Source organism: Lipotes vexillifer, unplaced genomic scaffold (assembly GCF_000442215.2).
Source record: "Lipotes vexillifer unplaced genomic scaffold, Lipotes_vexillifer_v1.1 scaffold199, whole genome shotgun sequence".
In the NCBI taxonomy this organism is placed as follows: domain Eukaryota; kingdom Metazoa; phylum Chordata; class Mammalia; order Artiodactyla; family Lipotidae; genus Lipotes; species Lipotes vexillifer.
Genome location: NW_006799924.1, coordinates 47,139 through 55,599, shown reverse-complemented (window position 1 = coordinate 55,599; position 8,461 = coordinate 47,139). Strand labels below are relative to the sequence as shown.

Sequence of the window (8,461 nt, the reverse complement as noted above, 5' to 3'; positions counted from 1 at the left end):
ACAAAAAAAGGAGCTTGTTTGATCATAATGCATTCCCATTCTATATTCTAATTAGCTCACGTGACATTTTCCAGCAAGCCATCCTCCATGAATCAATAGATTCTAGGTTTGTTTATCATAGTTGGGTTGGGTACATCATTCTAAAAGGACTCTATAGATGAGGAACCTCCTGCTCGTGAATACCAATTATGTTTGCCTGTTTACAAACCAAACAACCATTTGACCAAATAATCATTCTTTCTTCCTGGAGGCATCACTCCGTAAAGGGAAAAAACAGACCTGCTGCTAGATCTTTCTTAACAATTAAATTAATATGCTAAAATATAATATTTAATAGACAGTATGGAATGATCATCAAAAGGTCAACAGACAAACTGACTCACTTTGAAGAGACACCCCAGACTTTGAAAGTATCTGCTCTTAACTACGCCTGCTTTCACATAAGTAATATTTGGTAAATATTAGCTATTAATGCCATTATTTTCAAAATAATTTTGAAAGAAATTTCTATAATTGGTGAGCAAGACCTAGGCTTTCTTATGCAATCTTTTGAAAAATATAAATGAATACAGAGGTTCTGGAAATTACATCTTAATAAGAATACTGAAGTTCAAGCCCCCAGTGAACGAATGGTGGCTAATACATTACGTGGAGTTTGCTCAAGATACGAATAACTCAAGGATAAGAGATTATCAGTCAGTCTAATAGAAGTCTTCATCTGTTTTTTAACCAAAAGTTGACAGCAAATGAGAATCACAGTGTGCTGTGCCCCTCTCTCTGCAGGGAGGAAGGCTGCGGAGAGTAGTAGAAATTTTAATCATTTAGTCTGACAATGTTTTTCTGAAATACTCAATTTTAGGACAGTTTCTGAAGGTAAGAATTTCTCATTCTTCATTTATTTTAAAGCAGAGAGAAATACCTGGAGAAAATAAAAATAAGAATTGGACCAAAGAATATATTATATAACTTTCTGTTTCTCCAACTATGTGTTGTTCTTTATCATATGGATTTGGGGCTCAAAGATTTAAAAACATCCATTCTGCTTCCAACTGTAGCTATTTTATTTTAAATAAGGCCAGGCCTGGGGCTAAACTGAGGCTAGATGCATAGAATCCTCTGTTTCCTCATCTTCATTTACCGAGAAAGCAGCAGGTCACAACACAGAGGCTACTAACACCATCTCCGTTCATCCACAGGCTGACTTTCATCTCAAGATCAAGGACTGAACGTGCCCAGTAAGTTTCTGTCAGCCCTCTGGAGAAAGGAGTTCTCTCCAGTTCTTTGTGAAGCTTAGCATAAGGAACAAAAAAAGTTCTGAGTGATAGGTTGTAGTTTAAGACCAAAAAAAAAGTTACACCTGTGTTCAGTGAGACAACAAGGCATAAAAAGAACCATGAAAAATGGGAAGTTTATCTCCAGCATTCATAGAAGATCCTTTCCTCCAGCACTTTAGGTTTCCTGGAATTTCTATGCCTCTTACACACACTTCCAAACTACCAAATATAAGAAGGATTTGAGATCTGTTTATCTTAAAGAGGAATGAAGGATATTTTCCCTCCCCTAAGGGTATTTGTAATTTTAAGTTCCCTTTCAAATTATAAACTAAAAACTTGTGTTGACTTTTTTGTCAGAAAAGATACATTTTTTACTGCAGAAAAATACAAAATATAAAACAGTATGTGTCAGATATAAAGTGAGCATGAATATTAGGCAATTCTCCATTTTCACAATTAGAAGATCAAACTTTTGATTCTATTATTTTTAGCTAAGCTAGATATTTACTTACTAGTAATATAAATCAAATGGTCAAATGTATACCTATAATATTTAATAATTTAATTATGAATGCATACTTAAGTTACATACAGAACATAGAAAAATCTATTTTTTTCTAGCTCACATTCTTTGAAGTAATATTAACTACACTCTTCACATAATCATCTAACTCAATGTCCTGGTACATGCCATTTTCACTTCCGCTAAGTAGCTTCAGGTAAAATATTTTGAAATATCTGTGATGCTCACTAGATATTTTATCCTAAGCTAAAGCTATCCATTCACATAAATCAGGATATTTTATTTTCTTATTCCTCCCATAGGTAATATATTCACAATGTCAATAAACAAAATACCAAACCTTAATTACTCTACTATTTTTTAAAGTGTTCTTTAACTGTGTACTGTATACAATGTCATTCTACCCTGGCCATTGTCAGGTTGACCAAGAATAATTTCTAAATCTGAAGTCAATTTCTTTGCCTCCATTTCTACCAATTTTGTCAAGTGACTTCTACAAGTGTCCAAAAGTAACTTTGATTAAGGTCATTTCAGGGTAATGTGCTTCCCCAACATTAATTCTTTATTAAAAGAAAAAAAAAAGGAAAGTGAAAGAACATGTGTAATATGATAAACTTTACAAAGACTCCAAAATAAGGCAATTACCTCTGTATTGAGGACAATTTTCTGACAGGGACAATTCCGAATCCCAAGAAAACCACTGTTAATATCTTACGCATTTCCTCCTAGTAATAAATTATTTTACACTTTAGTTCCATTTTATAAGCAATTTTGTATCCTGCTTTTTCTTACCCATCTAAGCATTTGTCCAAATCATTAAATATTCATCTTAAATATCACTTTAATGGCTGCACAATATTCCATACTATAGATACACCAGAATTTACTCAACATTTCCCCTCTTGATGGATGTTTAGATTATTTTCAATGCTTCATTATGAACAGTGTTTCAAAGAACCATTGTGCATAAAGTTTTGTCTGCATTGCTGATTATTTCATTGTGTTAAATTTCTAGAAGAGGAATTACTAGGTAAAATAATATGTGCAACTTTGAGGCTTTTGAAACAGTAATAGCTTGCATTTGCAATGGTTACACTAATTTTCCACTCAGCAGTGATAAGAGAGAGCTCACTTGCCATATCTTTATCAGTATTGAGCATTTTGTATCTTATTTTATTAATTTGATACTTGAAAGTATTACTATTGCTTTATTTTTAAATTACAAATGAAGATAAACATTTATACACATTTACTAGTCACTTGTATTTTCTTTTTTGTGATTTCCTACATGTTCCCTCCCATTTGTTTATTGAATATCTACTGCTTTCCTTATCAATCTGTGTAAGCTTTATATATGTTCATGACATTAACATTTTGTTAATCATGGCTGTTGAAATCACGTCTCTAAATTTCTAATTTTTCATAGTTTTTACAATCAGAAATTTTTTAAAATCTATTTTGTTTTCTTTTAACTTTTTTTATTGCCTTATATTTAAAATGTCATTCGCTATGCAATGTCAGAAAAATATGCACCTATATTTTGCCTAGTTTTTCTTAATGGTCTAATTACTTATTTATTTGTTTATTTATTTCACATATAATTCTTTAAACCATCCATGACAGATAAACTTTAAGATGGCCCCATGATCTCTATACCCAGATAAGAACTCAGCCCTGGCTAACAACTGCTTGCAGCCTTGTAGGAAACTCAGCTACGCCAGGCTTATAATTCCAACCTATAGAAATCATAAGATAGCAAACATTTATATAACCTATTTAAAGGCGTATGGCATAAAGATATAATTCAAGAGATGCCAAATCCTCTCTGACTCTAGGGAAATAAGTGATCTCTTTTACCTGCCTGGTAAAGGAAGGCTTCACGGAGGAGGTGAGTCATTTTATGTATTTATCTGCAGGTAAATGGAGGAAAGTGGATTAAAGATCAATGTGGAACACAGAGAAAACATGAAACATTTGGACGACAGTGCAGAGAAAGTTTAAATGAGACAAAGCATTTCTGTAAAGAAGTAATAAAGGATAGAGTGGGAAAGGGTAGATTGGGCTCAGATAGTGGAATATCTTAAATGCCAAGTTAACAACCTTGAACTTTATCCTGAAGACAGGCAATGAAATATAATTAAAACCTGATTAACAGAAGAGTTAGAGTAAAAAATCCCATATCAGTTTTTGTACTTAGTCACAACCAGTTAACCACTTCTCAAGTCAGTTAAAATTTGAAACTGGGAACATGATGCTCAGTAGGCAAAAATGACAGCCATGCTTACTTCTTAACAGTCCATAAATCTGTCATAACATTGTTCACCGTTAGAGCTAGTATGGCTAAAGCTAAGACATTCACATTCAGAGTTAGGAGACCCAAGTTCTGAAACTACCATTTGCTACCTAGTGTCACTGATTAAATCCCTTAATCTTCTTGAGACTGCATAATCTTATCTGTCAGTGAGTGATGATAGCAGTATCTGCCTACAGACCTCATAGTGTTGTTAATAAGGATAATTTGCAAACAGCCTAAATTTTAAGGGACTCAGTTCATCAAAAGGAGAATTTCTTTGATGGATTAAAGAATGAGTTGAGTCTAATTTAAAAAAAAATAAAATGGGTTAAGTCATTGAAGTCAAAGAAATATGTGCACATCGGCAAGTACCTTATGCAGAAGCAAAGAAAGAAAATCATGGAATGTTCACACTCGTGGCTCCCACAAAAAGACAGTCAGGAAGCCAGTTGCAGTTTGACCTAATTGAGCAGAGAGTCCGACAAAGACTAAACTGTGGTCTGAGTGAGCACAGACCTCTATATTAATAATATTAGAGTGAGAAAAGGAACATGCAAATGAGCCAAAGGGTAATTAGATGTGGGACAACAAGTGGTCCAGTTTCTGCCCTCTGGAGATAAAACGGGTCAGTGTGCAAGGAAGCAAAAATCCCAGGGATCAGAGTGGATGAGTCAACATAAATACCAACAAAATAATTTATGGAACAACCCCAAAATGGAATAACATAAAATATCATGTTAGACATGAAGAAAAGTTAGTGATATTTATTGATAAATTATTAAAAGGACACTGTAAACAACATCATCACATAAATACACACATATGCGGGGGAGAGAAAATACACAACAAAATATTGATGGAAAACACTGATGAAAGTTATCTCTGGGTGGTGAAATTTGGAGGTCGTTTCCTTTGGTTTATACGTAATTTACTTGTAATTCCTTCAAATCAGAAAAGTATTGTGTGTAAAAACTTATAATTTTTAATTGGATGATATAATACACAGTAAGATTCTATGTAAATGGTAAAGTGCCATTCAGATGTGAGTTATTATTAATCAGCATTCTAATTTTTTCTACACAACTGCTTCCGTGATTTCAACATAAATCACACCAGTGGGAGGCAGATTATATGGCCTTGGAAATAACACAGAACTGGGGTTTAAATCTTAGCTTCCTCTCTTGGTAGCTGGATGACCTTGGGCACACTAATTAACCTCGGTATATCTTTAAAGGTAAAATGGGTATGATGATAACTACATCAAAGGATTGCTGTGAGTGTTAAATAAACTGATGAAAGTAAGGAGTTTACTCTCAGTGAAAATAATAATTCGATACAGGTTAGCCACACATTATCACCACTCTATGCATTCAATGAACATTTGCTGAGTTCCTACTCAGTGCCAAGGAAGAACTCCTTGTCCTTGAGGAGTTCACAGACCTGGGGAGAAAATTATTGAGGCAATTCTGTAGTATCCCTATGCCTAATACGGTAAATTTAGCACAATAACTAATGAATGAGTAGTTTTGATAAGTGTGATGATAAAGTGCATGTGTAATCCTATGAGAACAGGAAAGAGGGACACATACCTATGACTAGGGGAGTGTAGAGAGGTTTCACAGTGCAGATGACACCTGAGCTCAGGCTTAAAGGATGTGTGGCTGCTTAACAGGCAAGGGAAGGAGCATTATAGGGAGAGGAAACCGCAGACTCAAAACCAGAGGCATAAAAAGTCTTGGGTCATGTTGGGGGAACTGGAAGTGGTTTCATAGGGCCAGAGGATGCAAAAGAATACGTCATTATTCAAACATTAGCGTCCCCTTGCTTTACATCAAACAAGTAAAATTCTGAAACGCAACTGGAAGGTTCAAATGAGACCCAGTTGAATTAGTGCACAGTGGTACACAAGGAAGTGTCATTTCACAATTAAATCCGTAAATTAAGCAGCAAAATCTTAGGAAGGATCAGAGGTTTTAAAATACATTTCACATATAAAATTAAGGAAAATAATTTGACCTTGGGATCAAACCAAATATTATTTCCTCTGCTTTCATTATCATTATATATTTTTATAATTACACTGTCAAACAATATTAATATTAATGATTTATGAAACCACTCATGCCCACCCTTTTGGCCCCTAGAAGAATACACAAAGTAGACATGAAAATGTTTAGAAGCAGTATTTACTTTGCCTTTAAAAAGAAACAAAATCCAACATAGGTTTGACCACCTTGGGTGGGCATTGGAATACTTCTACTAGCTCTTTGTCTATACAACAAAGGGGAAGTTTTGGATGCAAAGAATACATTAAGTGAAAGAACTTTTATAAGCAAAGCATAACTATTCTACCAGAGAAACTAAACCAGTAGACTAAAGGTAGACCACCATCTCAGCTGCCATCACTTAATCAAGTATGATATACAAGCTACCCACAAAGGGAATAAGGGGAAAAGTGGACTTCATTTGCTTCAGATAACGAATATCCTGCATTTGAAGTAATCCACCCAATTACGATTCATCAGTGCTTAGCAGACAGTAGAAATTATCTAATCTGGACTCTGGAAACTGTATTCAGTATCTCCTCGTACTTGATGCAAAACAAGAGAAAAGCCTTAACAACAACAAATAGCTCATTTCTCTTTTAAGTCACCAGAGATACATTTTTTTGACAAGCCATTGGAATTTCACAGAAGATAAGATTTACCATGCAATCCAGATGCATTCATCAACTCCCTAAAAGACTGAAACAAATATAATTGCAGAATGGAGGGAGGCAGGAAGGAGTATGCTGACTGAACTGACATACAGGACATTTAGAGAGTGACACATGGAGATAACTAGGAGGCTTAGAAATCATCTAGCCCAAATCTTACAGTCTTTCAATATGACACCAGAACCTTGTCTGTACTAGTCCAACTCCCCACTCTTAACTCTCTTACTTGTTCTAATGTCTCCTGCCACCTTGGCATTTGCACATGTGTTTCTTCTTTCTGGAATATTCTTTATTTCAATATTCACCTCCAAACTTTTACATTTTTTGCCAAAGCCTTTCTCTTAACACTTCCCCCAATATCTGTGCCACACTGCCTGCCCTATTACAGGATCTTGTTTGTACCTATTTCTCCTTTCTAACACGTCATAATGTCATATTTATTTGTGTTTGAAGTAACTGTCTTCACCTCTAGATGGTAATCTTCAGGTGGGTAGCAGCCATGTCTACTTTGTTTAGATTGTATTTCCCAGTGCCTGGCACACAGTAAGCCTTTTAAAATTAAGGGATGTGGGCTTCCCTGATGGCGCAGTGGTTGAGAGTCCACCTGCCGATGCAGAGGACACGGGTTCGTGCCCCAGTCTGGGAGGATCCCATATGCCACGGAGCGGCTGGGGCCGTGAGCCATGGCCGCTGAGCCTGCGCGTCCGGAGCCTGTGCTCCGCAACGGGAGAGGCCATGACAGTGAGAGGCCTGCGTACCGGAAAAAATAAAAAATAAGGGATGCAACCTTTACACCCAACATAACAAAGTATTTAAATGTCCCAGATGCTTTTGCTGTTTTATACAACTGTACATATTATTCCTTCTACCTCAAACATCTTCCATAGATTTCTCTGGATAATTTCTCCCCATCCCTCGAGATGAATTTTTTTCCCTAAGATTTATTTATTTATTTATTTTGGCTGTGCCAGGTATTTGATGCAGTATGCTGGATCTTTTTTAGCTGCAGCATGCAGGATCTAGTTCCCTGACCAGGGGTCGAACCTGGGCCCCCTGCATTGGGAGCTCAGAGTCTTACCCACTGGACCACCAGGGAAGTCCCCCTCAAGATGAATTTGAATGCCTTCTTCGGAGGTACTTTCTTATCTCTAGACTAATAGGGATTAGTAACTAGAAGTCCTGTGTTCCCAAATCCTCTGTGCATTCCCATCTAATAGCACAGATACTTTCTTTTTTTTTAACAGTATACATCCTTTAAAATAACATCCAATGAAGCGATCAACTGGATTAACTAACCCTTTCAACTCTTCTGAAAACACACTCTTGACTAGCTGCCTGCTAACAGTCCTGCAGGCTTTCAGCCATCATCATCAATGTTCACCAAGAGCCAGGAATTCCCTAGCAGTCCAGTGGTTAGGACTCCACACTTCTACTTCAGGGGGCATGGGTTCAACCCCTGGTCAGGGAGCTAAGATCCCACAAGCCACATGGCATGGCCAAAAATAAATAAATAAAATAAAATAAAATAGAGCTCTAAAAAAAATGTTCACCAAGAGCTAATTGTTTGCCACACCATTTTATGTCAGCTGCACTTCTTATTCTAATTGTACGATTTAATTAAACTGTATGTAACTGATAAAATGTGGGTATGCAAG

The 8,461-nt window shown here is 36.0% G+C and overlaps 1 non-coding gene across 1 annotated transcript; it reads right to left on the bottom strand.

Moving 5' to 3' along the window:
• Nucleotides 1-7,829: 7,829 nt before the first annotated feature.
• Nucleotides 7,830-7,902, bottom strand: TRNAG-CCC (transfer RNA glycine (anticodon CCC)). The gene has a single exon. It is a non-coding gene; the product is annotated as a tRNA-Gly (tRNA).
• Between the last annotated feature and the right edge of the window lie 559 nt (nucleotides 7,903-8,461).